The sequence below is a fragment of the Xenia sp. Carnegie-2017 genome, unplaced genomic scaffold (genome assembly GCF_021976095.1).
Source record: "Xenia sp. Carnegie-2017 unplaced genomic scaffold, XeniaSp_v1 HiC_scaffold_20, whole genome shotgun sequence".
Lineage (NCBI taxonomy): Eukaryota > Metazoa > Cnidaria > Anthozoa > Malacalcyonacea > Xeniidae > Xenia > Xenia sp. Carnegie-2017.
Window position 1 is genome coordinate 7,024,877 of NW_025813483.1, and position 19,049 is coordinate 7,043,925.

Here is a 19,049-nt window from a genome sequence, read left to right on the forward strand (position 1 = left end):
TACATTAAAATGAAGCAGATCATGAACGGTACTTCTATAATTGGTCTTATAATTTGTTAAAACCAAACCTACAACCAAAATTTATCACCCCCCTGAACAGATGTATGTTTTCTTGGCAACCGACGTTAGCTTTGGCTTGTTGGCAATAGAAAAACGTATTATTTTTCAATTTAGATTGTGATTCATCATTATTTTTTAAAGAAATATTGTGCTTCTTAAATTATATTGATTTCGATAATATTTTTTCGAGCAGAAACATAATCAGCACGAGTTGAGGACGATTCGACCAACTAGTGCAATGTAGAGATTGCCAAAAATAGATGGAACACGTTGTTTAAATGTTGAAAGCATTACATACAACATTTCATCTTTTTCAATCAATCTTCTCCTGCCAAAAAACATTCCTACCTGTTTTAAAAATGCATCACCACTCTTTTACGATACTAAAAACATTCTTTCTTAATCTTCCCGACCCATGTACGGTGGTTCAGAAACATTTTTGACGGTCTATTATTTTCCCGTAATCGATCACGGTCAAAAACGCGTAATTTTACTGTCAAATGTAAACAAACTTCGTAATGCAAACAGCAAAATGAAACAAAAAACCATTACGAATGTGATTTGAAGAAAAAACACTTGGAAAACAGTTAAACTATCCAGACGATACAATTTGAAACGATTTGTTTTTTATGGGCGAAAACTAGAGAAGTGAAAGCCAACCCGTAAAAAACAGCAAAGGCGAGAATGAAAGCAAGCTTAGTTTCAAGTCAAATAATGCTATATAATAAACCTTTTAATAACCTCAATTTCTCGGTCTTTACTGAGAAATATCAGACCTTTGTCTTTTTGTACAAACATTTTGTACCGGCTCGGTCTGTACAAAAACACCTCGGTCCGATATTTCTCCGTAAAGACCTCGAGCTCGGTAATTAGGGGCTTAATAATTATCTTTTCTTGATACTTAAACCAACCATTACAAACATACTTGTCGAACAGTTTCAACAGTCATAAAGCCCCAATATTTTTCTTAACTCTTATATGTTTTCATTCGATCACACAAATTGTAACCACTCAGCTTTTAAATCATGGATATTTCCATTTTTCTCGAAATATTGCCATCATGTATTATTACAGGTATCCAAAATGACCATTAGATTCTTCTTGTGAGACTTTTCAACTCAAACCTACTTCCAGTAAACTTTTACTGCTACCATTAATGTGGTCACCTAAACATCGGAAAGTAACCATTGTCTTGTGGAGTCTTGTATTTAACATACAGTGCAATTTTGAGAGTTTTACAAAAGTTTTTCATCAACCATAAAAACACTTTAACAAAATCAATAACTACAGTCTGTTCCCAATCTCAAGGCTGATGTGCCAGCCATTCGATACAGACAAGAAGCTCAACTTATTGTTTAATTTATTGTAACATTTGAAACATAAATAAACTTTCATATTCATAGATAGTATGAAAAAGGCATTCTTATGAAGAAAATATACGAATAATCTATCAAATACCTTCAAATCCTTTTTCTTGGCTCAATTATATGGATTCATCTTTTGCTCTTTAACTACACACGAAGTGTATAAGTCGACATTCCTTCATCACGTGGCTCTCACATCGTTTTATAATGATGTCCTATACACTCAGCAATATTTCCTTAGATCGGAGGCACCGTGCAACTTACCACGAGATCTATGATAAAGCTGTTAATTACTAAATTGTTGATTGATGACTTTAATCAACGGCTCATAGACGATAGTTTTGTCGATAGCAAACATGTTTTAAAATATATAAGTGGTAAATTAAAACCCCGTTTACACGACAACTGTTTAGGGCACAGCACGACTTAATTTTGGCACGCGGGTCACAAATACTAATACGGCACTTTAAATTTTAACGTGTAAACGGCTACGCAGACGGCTCGCGTGCCAAAACATTTTGGCGGGCCGAGACCATTGAGTTCTATAAGACCTGGAGGGGAAACGTAAACAAAATTACAATAAATTATCAGCGCGCGGCCGCGTGGTCAAAAACATGGCGGATTTTGGTTGTCAAAGTCAGCGGAAAGACGCGGGCTCATAAAATAAAATTTTTTTCGCCCACCCGGATTTGACAACCACAATTGCGATTATATAAAACATCAAAGCCAAGCACAAAAACTTTTAGAAATTTTATTTTTAAAACATGCTGCAAACTTGTTTGGTATACGGATGCTGAAGAAATGCCTGAAAAGGAAACATTTCACGACACCGGTAAGCAACGTAAGATTGTTTACTATTTAAAGTGTTCAGTGTTATGTTTTAAGTCAATACTTGAAGTGTGATGGTATATATTTTGTAAATGTTTTTACTCCTAAGTTATAATTTAAGTTATGTTTATTCAGTCTTATTTGTTCTTTACTTAATCGTTTGCTAGACGAGGCAAAGCAACCAATTCTTATCGAGATATTCGTATCTTAAAACGCCTTGTTTCAACTGAGTTTACCTCCAAGAAATGGATGATTTTTTCATATTTTTCTGAAAATATGAAGCAAATATTAAGAACAGAGCTGTATTGAAATCAAATGCAGTGCAGGATTAATTAATTAACTCTTTGGTACATGTCGTACAATAAAAAATACCTGTCTTAAACAGCTAGCCTGAACAATTTGACAGATTATGGACAATCATGATGATGGTGTGTAAAAGTTTGCTTTATGCTAACAGTTTTAAATGCCATCTGGTGTTTCTGTAAATGAATTGTTTGTTATACAGTGTAGTAAACAGGTTAGTACATCAAAATCAAGATAAAAACTACTTTGTTCAATAATGTGCCAAATTATGCTCCTACCTTGATTTTTAAGTCATTCACTGATATTTTTACCAAAAGACGAAAAGAAAAATTTAAAGGCATAATGTAAAATTCAAAAGTTTGTCAAGTTGTTTGAACCTAGAAAAAATTAGTATAGATACTAGTAATTTGTAAGGACACAAGAGAAAAGTAGTGCAAAAAGGTTAGCTTTTTGAGAATTAATATGTTCTTCTTGACATACATTACACAAGGCCATAATATTATAAATAATGACTGTACAATAACAATTATACAACATGCTAAGTATCTTCACCTACATTATAATTATATATGAAGTCATCTTTTTTAAAATAAAAATATTTTTAATGTTACAGCATGTATTGCAGTAATGTATTACAGTATCCCGGTATGTATTTAATGATTAATGAAAGGAATGAAGTACTGTATATTTCGAACGTGCATGAATATATGTGTTGACATGTTGGCACCTTTCTGTGACTTGAGTTGACAACTGCAAGATTGTTAGAAAATCATCTTGATAAATTTGATATGGTAGGGAACAAAACGAAAAATTACAAAATGATGATCGCATACAAAATATTCTCGCGTATTTAAATTTTACGAAATTTTTGTTATTGACATTGTAAATTGTCTTTAGGTATCAGAAGTTTGAACAGGATCGCATTGGTAGAGGGAATGAATTTCGACTAAAGCAAATTCAGCTTGAAAATGAGAAGAAGAGAGGGACGGGTACATGAGCTAAATATGATGCGTATGATGTTATCATCACTAGGTCAACAGCCTTCTGCTCCGATAAATGGTTACCAACAACATAATTATCATATTAGGTACAGGGTTGATCAATTTGGTTCACAACTATATCCACGTGACAGCAGCGTTCAAAGTGATTCAAACACGGAAAAAACCTTTATGCAATTGTAATACTTTGTTTTAAACTGTTGATATTTCTATACTATGTTCGGTTTTTTACCTGTCTTTCACTGAACAGGTGGATATGTTTTAGATACTTCAGTAACTGCTTTTTAACAAGTTATGTCAGTCGTTTAACGGAACGATGACAAAATGCAGTGTCTTTACAACTTGCAAGTGTCTTTCAAATTTAATTTTTGGTCTTTATTTCAACATTAGCCTCATTCAAATGATTTTTTTAACAACATTTTGTGGAATTGTGGAATTCATGTAACGTTAAATTTCAAAAAAATATTGAAGAACTGTTTAAGAAAAATAGTTTGATAAAGTAACACGAATATCGTGAGCATCTTCTGTTTCGATTTCATTAAGTGGCGCCACAACAAAAGCATCATCAAAAATTTCTACCGCCTCCCAGTCGGGCATGAATTCGTTCTTCTGAAGTACACATATGTTATGTGAAAGGCATGATGAATGAATAATGTCGACTGAAGAAGCTACTTGACAGCAGCGTTCATATCTTTCCTTTTACTAAATCTTGCATAGCGTCCTTTGCATCTCCAAAATGTGCTTTCCACGGTCATTCTTGCACGACTAAGATTGTAGTTAAACTTCTTTTGTCTTTCAGGAGCCTCATTTTTGGGGTACCCAGGGGCGTATTGAAACTACGTCACATTCAGCACGCGACGTAGTTAAATTCTTCACAGCAGCAGAAAAAATTAATCAAATTTTAAATGCCCCTAGTTGAAAATAAAAACAATTTGCCGCGTGTGGAACGAAGTCCGTTTTGTCGAAAGGACTAAGAGCATTTTTCTATTCGTCTTTTGCAGGTTCGAGTCTCGTCTCGGTATGGTATAGTTTGTTTCGTTGTGTGAATAATGATCATGAATTCTTTATCCGAAAATTAATTAAATTTTTTGTGTCCTCACAACGAAAGTATTAGAAAAACATATTCTCAGGGTTAAAGATAGCATTATGAGAAAATTGTGCAACAACGTGCATTTACTGAGCAATGTTATTGTTTCCAAGACCTGGACTAAGCATTGGATTAAGGGATCAAGTGACTAAAAATACTTATATTTCACTTGCGGGAGAAATACCCATAGCTAACCCGCACAGAGTCAGCACGCCTTAAATTGTGCTGAATTTGGAGACTAAAATCTGTCTCTTGATTGGTTTATTGCCGTTGTGCTGACTAATGAGCCGCCGTTTTTGCTGAAATGTTCAAGCGGTGTTGTGCGAAATTCAGCACAGATTGAGATTGTTGACAGCTGAGGTTTTATCTTTGAGCTTCAAAACCAACGATTTTAATGAGAAGCATGGCATCTTTCACTGATCGAGTCGAAGATGCTTTTACGAGGAAAGATGGGACTTTTATGGCTCAACTGTACGGAGAGATGTTGGATTGCCTGAAAGTCAACGGCATTGTTACCAACGATAATTTGTTGGATCGTCTCGGTGTTGATATTTTCCGAAATATCAATGCCGAATTTTACATACCGCAGAGTGCCAAGACAAAGAACACAAATTTGGTTGCCTTAAGGTTAGAAACTTATGACATGTTATGCATGCATGCTTACACAAGAATATATAAGCAAACAGGGGCGGATCTAGACCGATGCAACCGATGCGAATGCATCGGTCAAAATATTTAGATATTAAAATCTTCGAGTTTGCATTTTAATGAAATAAATAGCAAATATTATTTTCGAATTATTTAAAACGCACATTTGACAGTGATACATTGTTTAGTTAACTTATAGATTTAGCAGTTTTAAGCTAAAATTTGTTCTAGAAATAACATTTGTGTTCTCCGATAATTTTGTCGTATTCCATGACACAAATAGCGAAAGAAAAGTCGATAAAATTTAGCGAAATTTTGTCGTGAATACATAATTAGTAAGTAATTTAATAGTATTCTGCCAGCACGTCACGGTAGATGGAAGAGGCATCGCTACGTCACAGTAAATTTGCGATGCATCGGTCGATGCATCGGTCCCGAGTCCTTTTCCGCGTGAAATCTACTGTGACATCAGCAAAACCATTGTTTTAGGGCCTCACGTCACGGTAGATTTTGCCGCTGAGCGATGCATTTTTCATAATTTTGGGATTGTGGGCACATGGCACCGATGCATTCAACTTTGAACTTCAAAGTTGAATGCATTGTTATTTGATCACTTGATATAACTCGCAATCATCGATCGAAGTCATGGCTGTCGAGAATATCAAACACGATCTGTGTACTCTGCTTCGAGAAGAGAAGTCATTTGATATTAATGGAGTGCGTCGAACCTATGAAACGAGAGCTGCTACTTTTCTTTCAAAATCCTCTCCTTGGAATCCCTTTTCAAAGGGTAAAAATGGGAGAGATATGTCAAGTGAAATGTTAATTACCTAAGCACTTGACAATTCATTGGCAAAGTGGAGAACTAAGAGCTTTAAAGTAAGTAAATTTACCTTTATGCTTGCATGTTTTAAATGTAAATAGTGTACTCATTTCAGACTCAGAGTGTAGTCGTGTAGATAACGACGAACAATCATCATAAAATATACACGATGTCATATTACTTATGCAGCACTTATACTTGTATTCATATGTAATATAATACAATCGCTGGAAAATGCTTCTCGGATAGTGAAAATTCAAAAATTTTCTGGGGGAGCATGCCCCCAGACCCCCCTAGCGGTGGCTCGCGCCGTCGGCGCTCAAAATGCATCGGTCAGCTAAGGAGCTGGATCCGCGCCTGTAAGCAAATATATATTGACTTGATGTGATGCCCGATGGATTTGTCATTTGTGTTTTATTTATGTGATTCAAAACAAAACAAATTTTCAAATTTCGATCATATTTAAAACGTTTCTATTGATTTATTTCTTGATGTGTTCAATAGTATACTTAAGATAAGATATGCAAAAATGAACTGAAGCATAATATTTGAAATTTACATAACATTATTTCAGATCTGCTACAAATGGCAACTGCCTCTATAGTTCATTGTCAATTCTGCTTGTTGGTGACAACTCTGTGGTGACTATTTTGAGGCTCATGACCTCTATAGAATTATTTTTATATGCTGATTATTATGCAGAAACATCCATGTTTTCAAATCTTTTTGAAACTCAGCATAACAAACACTTTGATTCCATCTCAAGCATGGTGGCCATGTCAGTCTCTTTTGAAGCTATTGATAGTGCTGGAAGTGGTTGTTCTATTGCTGAACTGGTCAGGGCAGAAGCTGTGTTAAATGCAAAAGATATGGCATGGACTGGGTTTGTTTGTTTGTTGGCACTCTCTTCAGTTACATCCTGTAGCATTTTTTCTTATTATCCTGACATATACTCTAGTGTCATATCAACCACGACATATCAACCACGACATATCAACCACGACATATCAACCACGACATATCAACCACGACATATCAACCACGACATATCAACCAGTGACATATCAACCACGACAAGAGAGGGTAAGCTAGGTCACCTAGAAAAAATGGTGCTATTTCCACTCCGCTAATTTCCTTCACAATATCGGGAGGGAATGACGTTTCTTATTTCCATTGGAGAAAAGTGTAGAATTAGAGAGAATTCGCGCATCATGGACGCAATCGGGACATCCTATAACCACATCCTAGAAGATATAGTTACAGTCAGCGACCACTTAGATCACGATACTGTGAAAATGTCCACGGTTCACCTACTCTATGTTGCTATGGCGCTAATATTTATATATGTATTGCACCAGCACACATAGAAAAACCCCACTGCTCTTCATAATCTTGCAAAACTTGTCGTCTCCCTTAGGAAAATTGATTGCTTTGAGAAAGTGTTTTATTATTGCACGGCTTACTTCTTTAATGCACTAACACACTAATGAATGCGAGACGCCAAAAGATTATAAAAGTTCGATACTATGCGCTACACGATAAATAATACAACGTTATGGCCATGCATCATTTTGCAGATACTGGATTACGCATGGGAGTAATTTTACGATCTATTTCTTTTCGAACCCTGTTTAATATTAATTCAAACGTGCTTTTTGTCACGCAAATTTTGTTCACAGTTCATCGTTATAGAGTTCATCGACCATATCTAACGAAACTAGTGAACGTGGATAATGTTCATGAAACTGGAAAATTTGATAGCTATTTGTACAATTCTGAAAAGCTAGTACTGATAATTAAAAGTGAGTTTCTCCCCAGCATCCGTGAGTCAAATTGTAAACATGTAAAACGCAGTTCATGACGGTAACTTAAGAGTAATTAGTCATTTAGTCATTTAGGTTCATCCATTAATCATTTAATAATGTTAGCTAATATACCAGATGCACCTACATGCAGCTTTATAAAATTAAAACTATGCAATAAAGTAAAAATGTCATTTATAGTTTAGTTTGAGCGATTTAATTCTTGTTAAATTGCTTTCGTTTTGTAAGACACAAAAGGCGACTAAACAGCACTTAGTAACTTTATGAAAAATTGCCATTGAATACTCGCCTGTCATGTAATTTATAATCAATTTAAGGTTTTATCTTTGTGCGGCGTTTCTGTCTATAAAACCAACAGAAAGAACTTGGTTGGTCGTAATCTTCTAAAACACATAAAATGCATCCAGTTATTATCCTTACTAGTCCTGTTGCCATATTTGGTATCATTGGCAACTCTCTTGTTATTCTTTCAATATTTCAACGACGACGGAGTTTGTTGACGAGCAACTACTACTTTCTCGTTTTACATCTTGCTATTTGTGATGATATTTGGTTGGCTCTACATTTTGTGTATTTAATGAGCCAACTTATTAATAAAAATGTTGCGTATCATAAAACATTTTGTCTTGTTATTGATACACAAGTCATGTTTGCTGAAACAGGATGCCTTATGATGTTAATGATTTCAGTTTTACGTTGCCGTGCTACTGTATATCCTTTGAAGCCTCCTATCAGTAAACGAAGAATAAAAGTCAGTTGTGCTATGGCTTACGTTGTATCGTTCATACTAGGTTACGTAATGTCCATTCCTTCCTACGTGGACATAGATGACAATTCTGTGACCTGGAAAATACAAACATATTTAGTTATCTTTGGTTATTGCTTTCTTGTCACAGCAACAATGGCGGTAATTTATTGTAAAGTAGTCAAAGAGCTTTATAACCAAAAAAACATTTTCCAAATTTCAAACAATCGGAATTCAGTTGACTCATCGTTCAGCAAACAAAGATATCGGCGAAATCGTAAAATAACTTTTGCTTGTATCTTGACAGTCATCTTCTACGCAATTGGTAATATTCCAATCGCCATCTCATTCTTCGTTAGAATGAACAAATATTATTCATCGTCAATAATTTTCGACATCACCCGACTCCTTAGAATTTTTGCAACACATGCTGTCAATCCTCTTATATATGGATTGTTGGACAAAAAACTTCTGACGTTTTGGAGGAACTGCCGAAAAAAAAGGGTGAATGTTATGCTGGAGGCTCCCATCGAAAGGAATGGAGAACATTTTTAAGGTTACTAAATTTACGAGTATGAATTTGTACAAAGTGATAAATAATCCGGCTGCTATGATCTAAAATTGCTCCCTTGATAAAAGCATGAAATTTAGCATCATTACTGAGTTTATGAAGGCAATAATTTGAAATATAAGGCCCCTCAAAAGATGTCCTTTAAAGCAAGTGCGGCGCATGCTCCAAAATGATGAAGTAATGAAAAGAAGATTAAGATCTTTAGTCTATTTAAAACGTTAAGAAACCATGTTAAGTGTAGTATGGTGGCTGAAAAATATCAATTGATCAGTGAAATGACAATTGGCACGTAGCAACTCTGAAAGATTAGTGGTCACGTGGCGTGATTGAGATGCTTAAGTATAACAACATCTTGTTAATAAAACCAGCGTTTCTGTCAATAAAACCCCAAAAAACTAACTTGGTCGTCATTACTCGTCGAAGCAACAGACAGTTAAACACTGAAAATGGCGTATGAACTACATGCAATCATTGTTATCATTTTCATTCCTATTGCCATATTTGGCATTATTGGCACTTCTGGGGTTATCATCTCGATATTACGACGATGAAAAATTGTTGACGAGCAATTACTACTTTGTTGTTCTACATTTAACCATTTGTGATGCTCTTTTCTTGTTCTACATTTTGTGATCTTGATGCGCCAACTTTCTAAATGAAGTGTAGCAGATGACAAAGCCTTTTGCCTTGTTAATGACATATACTGGATACTTGTTTGCTAAAGCAGGAGGTCTTTTTGTGTTCATAATTTCCATTCTAGAAGACTTACAAGCCATGTATTTCCTTACAATGAAACTGATGGTATATGTACACTACAGTTGTAGCAAATAAGACTGTAAACACTTTTACCAGTCTCTGTTTTCATTTCTTATTTATAAAGGAGACTTGCTATAGCCTAATGTTGTTGATAATCGGATTTTCTATAATTTTCATGGATATCTTAATTACAGAGATGTAAAATGAAAATGAACGTGTAGAGCAAAAATAATATAATCAGTAATCGTAAAAAGCTTTAACAAATATGTTATGACCAAATTTTCATTTTAAACTGTCTGCATGTTTTTTTAGTTCCAAACCAAATTTTTAGCAATATGCAGCTGCACTCTCCTAAATATGGAGATTAAGAAAATACACATTTTTGAGCACAGCTGTTGATGTTGCGTGAGGTATAGTAGATAGGAATATGCGTGAAATATTGGGTGATATTTGTAGAACTTGCTCTAAAAATTTGTACGTATTGTACAAAGAGGAATATAGTAATGATTGATAAAGGCATGTGCTGTTGCACTGAGCAAATGGTCTCAGGCCGACTACATCATGGTATAAGCATAATATTTTATATTAAAGCATTTCAACTTTTCACATCTAGAAGACCACTGTCTAGTGGCGAAAAGCTCACCGCCTTAAATTATTTATAGTTAGTGATCGAGTGCTTTATATCAACCATGCTCCATCCATATTCACCTGACAGAAAAAGCGTAAATTTCTGAAAAAAAATTGACATGAAGATTTAACATCTTTTTACAAACATCATAACCTTTACTTTGCACATTCGTCTTACGTATAAATAATTTTATCTTTAAACACAAATGGTTTTAAATAAACGTCTTTCGTTTAATTCTATTTTTAAAGCATGATTTTTATGACATAAAGTGCATGATATTGCTAGAGCTCTGTTATTAACTGCAGAGTTCAGTATATATTATTTTCTTATATTCATTTGTGAAAGCAAAAAGATTCACACGTCATTTCTTTATTTTTCTTCTACTCGATTGTTAACAAGTCTTTTCTTTCTTTCTAGTTTTTGTTTTTCTGATATGTCTGTGGCATAACAGATCATTTGACGACCAAATTAGTTTGCTATTTCCACGATCTATTTCTACGATTATGAGAAGAGACAGATGATAAAAAGTCATTTTCTTTGCAACATTCGTATGTCATTATGCAAACATTGATTAAGTTGCAATGAATGAATGTTAAGCCAAATTAGTTTCTAAATATTAACTCACTAGAAACAAGTAAATAAGTTTTTTGTGTTTTGACAGGCTAATTCAAACCTTGGAAACGTATATGAGAGCTCTCGAGTAGGTGAAGAAAAGCTTCCCCCGTATTTACGTCACATTTGTTTGAGCTGTCCCATAAATTCATACTGCTTTATTCATAGATAATTCATATTTTCAAATATATAATTAGGAAAACTAATGCGAAAACGAGTTATCTTCAGCTTCATTATGTGTCACCAAGTTTCTTCTGCCAAAAATGATAAGAACTTTATTGGTAGTTCCTATATGAGCATAAATACTGCAGTATAATTTATGCGACAGGTAACGGATATGACGTACGCAGGAGCAAGCTTTTAGTCAACACTTTATAGGTCCACATACGACAACTATGGGTCTATGACGTAGGCTATTGAAACTAGCGCTCGCATGAAGTTAACGTATAAGTGTACGCAGCTTTTTATACGTTTTAAATAATTGGTTGACCTGAAGTTCTACTAGGTATTTTTTTGTTATAAGTCCAGACCAAGTTTGGATAAGTTGTCTGCGTGGTTTGGAGTTTTTTAGCTTCATATTGTGCTACTCAACATTAACATTCAGTATATTCCGTTGACTTGATAAAACTCAAAGTAGACATGCAATTAATCAAAGTTTCATTTTAGATGGTTTTGAGCATCCTCAAGTAGCACAATCATTTTGCGAAATGTTCTTAGCTAATAACGTTAACTATTAACGTTGATATTTTCCAATGTAGCTACATGTAACGCTAAAAATAACGTTGTTTCAATGTTGCAAAAGACCGCTGAATTAAAACGGTGCTAAAACTTTAAGATAAAACACTGCAGAAATTGAGATTCTGACATTATTTCCGAATGTCGAAGCAACGTTGAGGAAACGTTTGTCAATTATGAACACCTAGAAGAGCGTTGTGCAATGGTTGTCTCAAAGTCAAACATCATTTTCCTACAACCTTAGGAAAATCTTGGTTTAATCACTTTTATTTGCTGTAGGCAAAGTTCGTATTAGCATAACAAAATCTGATATTGTTAAAGTATTATTAGCCCACCAGTAGCTTTTTCGTTCACACCATAATTAACGTTTTTGTTGTATGGGTGCCTCTCCTCATTCAACGACCAAAAACTACTTCACTGATTCGTACTACAGTCAGCGACAGACAGGGAAACGTTCAACATGGTGTATGAAATACATCCAACAATTTTTAAACTTACTTTCCAATTGCCATATTTGGTATGATAGGCAACTCTCTTGTTATCACCTCCATATTACGACGACGTAGTTTGTTGACAAGCAACTACTATTTTGATGTTCTACATCTTGCACTTTGCGATAACCTTTAGCAGGGTGTATATTTTTTGAACCTCACGACGAAGCTTTTTAAGAGAGACGTTGCGTATGATGAAACATTTTGTCTTTTTGCTAAAACAGGATACTTTTTCGCCGTTGCTGGATCTTTTATGATGTTGACTATTACAATTCTACGTTATCATGCAACAACATATCCTTTTAAGCCTGCAGTCAGTAAAAGAAAATTGAAAATCATTTGTGCTACGGTTTATATTGTATCGTTCATATTGGGTTACGTAATGTTTGTTCCAAATTGTGTGGAAAAGGATGACCATTTTGTGATCATTAAAATTCAACACTATATAATTATGTTAGGCTCCTTTCTCGCCACTGCAGCAATGATAGTAATTTATTTTTAAATCGCAAGAGTACTTTTCAACCAACAAAACAATTTCTCAATTTCACATTATCGGAATGAAGTAACATCTTCATTCAGCAAACAAAGACATCGTCGAAATCTTAAGTTATTTTTCGTTTGCATCACGACAGTCATCTTCTACGCAATTGGACACATTCCTGTCTCCATCGCATTCTTTGCAGGAACAAACAATTATTATTCATCGTCTGTATTTTACGACGTTGCTCTACTGTTTAGAATTTTCGCTACGAACGTGGCTAATCCTCTTATCTATGGATTGCTGGACAAAAAGATTGTGATGTTTTGGAGAAATTGGCGAAAAAAGGAGAAAAATGTTATGCTGGATGCTACTAAAGAAAAGAATGTTTGCTTTGCTTGATGAAAGACTGCAGCTAATTAGGCATACATTAATAAAAAGTAACTAAAGGGCAAATCACAGAATAATAACTATACAGAAGGGTCACTCCAGTGTGCAAATTTATATATGCCAAAGGATGCCATGAACGAATGAATTTTCAATCTTGCAGAAGTTCAAATTGCCTATCTACTGTTTTTACTTTGCACAAAGTATTATTTATATGCCATTAATATAAAGAAAAATATTATTCTGTGTTGTTTTGCATTCTCAGTTTGAAAGAAAATTGATATAAAGGGTTTTCCTTAAAGGAATTGATAATAAAATAAACAAATTACGTCAGAGATATAAAAAAGAAAAAGATAGGTCACAGCAAACAGGAACAGGTGTCTTAAGAAAGTGGAAGTTTTTTAACGATATTGATGCTTTTCTAACTGTGCGACATAACCTCAATCCGTTAAAAATCATCGACACTATGGCAGAAGGTGATTAACAAGATGTGCATGAATTTGATGATGGGAAACGGGGAAGGTTAGAGGATAGCAGTTTCGACCCTGGTATATATGAAGTCATATTTTTTAAAATAAAAATATTTTTAATGTTACAGTATGTATTGCAGAATTGTATTACAGTATCCCGGTATGTATTTAATAATTAATGCAAGGAATGAGGTACTGTATATTTCGAACGTGCATGAATATATAAGTTGACATGTTGGCACCTTTCTGTGACTTGAGTTGACAACTGCAAAATTGTTAGAAAATGGTCTTGATAAATTTGATATGTTAGGGTAAAAAACGGCAAATTACAAAACGATGATCGCATATAAAATATTCTCGCGTATTTAAATTTTACAAAATTTTTGTTACCGACATTTTAAATTGTCTTTAGGTATCAGAAGCTTGAACAGGATCGCATTGATAGACAGAATGAATTTCGATTAAAGCAAATTCAGCTTGAAAATGAGAGAAGAAGAGAGGAACGGTTACTTGAGCTAAATATGATGCGTATGATGTTATCATCACTAGGTCAACAGCCTTCTGCTCTGATAAATGGTTACCAATAACATAATTATCATATTGGGTGCAGGGTTGATCAATTTGGTTCACAACTATATCCACGTGACAGCAGCGTTCAAAGTGATTAAAGCATGGAAAAAACCTTTATGCAATTGTAATACTTTGTTATCATTTAAACTGTTGATATTTCTACATTATGATCGTTTTTTTACCTGTCTTTCACTGAACAGGTGGACATGTTTTAGATACTTCAGTAACTGCTTTTTAACAAGTTATGTTAGTCGTTTAACGGCACGATGACAAAATGCAGTGTCTTTACAACTAGCAAGTGTCTTTCAAATTTAATTTTTGGTCTTTATTTCAACATTAGCCTCATTCAAATGGTTTTGTTAACAACATTTTGTGGAAGTGTGGAATTCATGCAACGTTAAATTTCAAAAGAAGATTAAAGAACTGTTTAAGAAAAATAGTTTGATTAAGCTTCACGAATATCTGAGCATCTTGTGTTTTGATTTCCTCAATTGGCACCACAACAAAAGCATCATCAAAAATTTTATTTCCTCCTAGTGGGGCACGAATTCGTTCTTCATAACATATGTTATGTAAAATGCATGATAAATGGATAATTTCGACTGAAGAAGCTACTTCCATGTCTAGCTTTTTATTAGCTTTACTAGCTTTACTAGATTTACTAGCTTCCATGTCTAGCTTTTTACTAGCTTTTTACTTACTTCCATGTCTAGCTTACATGGCGTCCTTTCCATCTCCAAAATGTGTATTCCACGGTCATTCTTGCACGACTAAGATTGTAGTTAAGCTTTTTCTGTCTTTCAGTAGCCTCATTTTTGGGATACCCCTTTATCAACCACGACAAGAGAGGGAAAACTGAGTAACCTAGAAGAAACGGTGATATTTCCACTACGCCAATTTCCTTCACAATATCGGGAGGGAATGATGTTTCTTATTTCCATTTGAGAAAAGTGTAGAATTAGAAAGAATTCGCGCATCATAGACGCTATCAGGCCATCCTATAACCACATCCCGGAACATATAACTACAGTGAGCGACCACTTGCATCACGATACTGCAAAAACCTCTAAGATTCACGTACTCTATATTGGTACTAGCTGGTGCTAATATTTGTATGTGCGTGCATCAATTGCACTAGCACACATAGGAAAACCCCAATGCTCTTTATAACCTTGCAAAACTTGAAAGAGGTCGTCTCCCTTATGAAAATTGATTGCTTGGGGAAAGTGTTTTATTATTGCACAGCTTACTTCTTTAATGCACTAACACACTAATGAACGCGAGACGCCAAAAAGATTAGTAACAGTTCGATACTCTGCGCTACACGATAAATAATACAACGTTATGGCCAGGCGTCGTTTTGCAGAAACTGGATTACGCATGGGAGTCATTTTACGATCTATTTCTTGCCTAACCCTGTAAATTTAAGCGTGCTTTTTTCACGCAAAAATTTGCGTACCACAGTTCATCTTTGTAGAGTTCATCGACCATATCAAACCAAACTAGTGAACGTGGATGCATCCACAACAACCTTTCTCTTGGTTGATGCAAATAGGCCAGTACTGCTTTCATTAAGGCAAATCAACGCTTCTTTCTCTAACGAAATGATATTCCCGAAGGATAGCAGCTTTTAAACTTCGTATGAACGGTTTCCTGTCGTTTTCGGAAGTGCATATACCAAGCGAAAGCTATCTTTACTTCATCATTATGTAAGTCCGCCATGTTTGACGTTTCGAATAATCCGCCAAATTAATTTTTTTTTTGTCATCCGCCGACACTTATTTTTCGGGGCTCATACTTTAAGAAGGCTGTTTTTATAAATCAGGCATGCCTATTAAAAAAATGGTCCGCTTAAAAAACTAACGTATAAACAAAGCGGACTTGATAAAAGACAGTGGCCCGCGTGCCAAAATTTAGTCGTACCGTGCCCAAAAGAGTTGTCGTGTAAACGGTGCTTAACAGCCAGTTGTGACCTCTGAATTGTAATTGCCGATTATGAACTTAATTTTCCTATTCATTTTATTGCCTTATATTCAGCTGTGTAAGCAAAATGTACGGAGTGCCGTAGCTAGCCGGAAAATTTGTTTATGCTATGGAAACTTTTTATCATTATCATTATTCATTTCTTCGTTTTAAAAGTCTCTTGCATATCATTATTCGTTAAAAAGTCTCTTGCTTTTTAAAGTGAGTGAACACATAAAAATTTACAATGATTGAACGAACTTGTAAGCTGGCCACATTGCTACATCGACAAATATTGAAATAAAGAAACCTGACACCAGGTCGTATGTTTCTATTTTTGATTAATTAAACTTTAACGAGGATTCCCATTTTTTTAGTCTTTATTCTGATGGTTTTCTTATAATAATCATAAACTGGCAAATTTAAGAGTTAATTGTACAATTCTGAAAAGCTGGTACAGATAATTAAAAGTGAGTTGCTTTCCAGCATCCGGGAGTCAAACTGTAAACGTGTAAAGGCGCAGTGCAAGATGGTAACTTAAGAGAAATTTGTCATGTAGTCATTTAGGTTTATCCATTATTCATTTAATAGTTTTAGTCAATACCAGATGCACCTACATGCAGCTAAACTTCTGGTTTTACTACATTTCGTTAAGTTTACATCACAGCTAACAATAAATATGCGAAGAAAAAAATGTGTAATGCTATAATTCATAGGAGTCATGCTGAAAGAGCACTTAGACTATGAAAGCAGTACAGTTTCACTGGTTAGAAATTAAGTGAAGTCATTATTTGCACAAGATTAGAGAATGTTGCCGTGTGCTTTTCTTTAGTTTTATTTATACTTTATAAAATTAAAACTAAGCAATAACTTACAAAAGTCGTTTATCGTTTAATTTAACCACTTTAACTCTTCTTAAATTGCTTTCGTTTGGTGTGACACAAAAGGTAATTAAACGGCACGTAGCAAGTTAATGAAAAAATTGCCATTGAATACACACCTGTTATGTAACTTATAATCAGTTTGCGGGTTATCTTCCTTGGGCGTTTCTATCTATAAAACAACCAAAAGCACTCTTTGGTTCGTATTCTTCTAACAAACTTTTGAAATGCATCCAGCTATTGTTATCCTTACTATTCCTGTTGCCATATTTGGTATCATTGGCAACTCTCTTGTTATTATCTCAATATTTCAAAGACGACGGAGTTTGTTGACGAGCAACTACTACCTTCTCGTTTTACATCTTGCTATTTGTGATGGTATTTGGTTGGCTCTACATTTTGTGTATTTAATGAGCCAACTTATTAATAAAAATTTTGCGCATCATAAAACATTTTGTCTTGTTTTTGAAACAGGAGTCATGTTTGCTGAAACAGGATGCCTTATGATGTTAATGATTTCAGTTTTACGTTACCGTGCGACTGTATATCCTTTAAAGTCTCCTATCAGTAAACGAAGAGTAAAAGTCAGTTGTGCTGTGGCTTACGTTGTATCGTTCATACTAGGTTATGCAATGTCTATTCCTTTCTGTGTGAACATAAATGACAAGTTTGTGACCAGGAAACCCCAAGCTAATTTACTTTCTTTTGTTATTGCTTTCTTGCCTCTGCAAAAATGTCTGAAATTTATTATAAAATAGTCAAAGAGCTTTATAACCAAATAAAACATTTTCCAAATTTAGCGTAATACGAATGAAATGGACTCATTGTTCAGCAAACAATGATTTTGACGAAATCGTAAACGTGTATCTTGACAGTCATCTTCCACGTAATTGGAAACATTCCAATCACCATCTCACTCTTCGTTATATTGAACAAATATTATTCCTTATCAGTACTCAGTTTCGACATCACCCGACTGCTTAAAATTTGCGCAACACATGCTGTCAATTCTCTTATCTATGGATTGTTGGACAAAAAACTTCTGACGTTTTGGAGGAATTGCCGATAAAATAGAGAGAATGTTATGCTGGATGCTCCCATTGAAATGAATGGAGAACATTTTTAAGGTTACTAAATTTACGAGTGAATTGAAGGTATGATCTTCGCTCCTTGCTGGACAATTTAAGCACTTGTCTCATGAACCTGAAAAATTCAGGTGACTCAATGGGATTCGAACCCATAACCTCTGCGGTGCCGGTGCAGTGCTCTGACCAACTGAGCTATGAAGTCACACAGTGGAGAGCAAGTCAACTTGTTGGGCTAATGTTTTCCCGTGAAAGGAATGTAATATAAAAGATTGTTATATTCAGTGCGGTGTTTGAAATTAAATGGAGGTATGATCTTCGCACGTTGCTCGATAATTTAAGCAATTGTCTCATAAACCTGAAAAATTCAGGTGACTCAACTCATCATTCTGGCTGCTAAGATCCAAAATTGTTCACTTTGTAATAAAAGCCTGAAATTTAGCATGATTAATGTGTTTTTGAAGGGAAATTATTTAAAATATAAGGCCCCTCAAAAGATGTCCTTTAAAGCAAGTGCGGCGCATGCTCCAGAATGATGAAGTAAAGAAAACAAGGTTAAGATCTTTAATCGATTTAAAACGTTAAGAAACAATGTTAAATGTAGTATGGTGGCTGAAAAATATCAATTGATCAGTGAAATGACAATTGGCACTTGGTAACTCTGAAAGGTTATTGGTCACGTGGCATGGTTGAGATGCTTAAGTATAAAAACGTCTTGTTAATAAAACCAGCATTTCTGTCAAT

The 19,049-nt window shown here is 34.7% G+C and overlaps 1 non-coding gene across 1 annotated transcript; it reads right to left on the reverse strand.

The window, feature by feature from the left end:
- Positions 1-18,436: 18,436 nt before the first annotated feature.
- Positions 18,437-18,511, reverse strand: Trnaa-ggc. Its single transcript has one exon. It is a non-coding gene; the product is annotated as a tRNA-Ala (tRNA).
- Between the last annotated feature and the right edge of the window lie 538 nt (positions 18,512-19,049).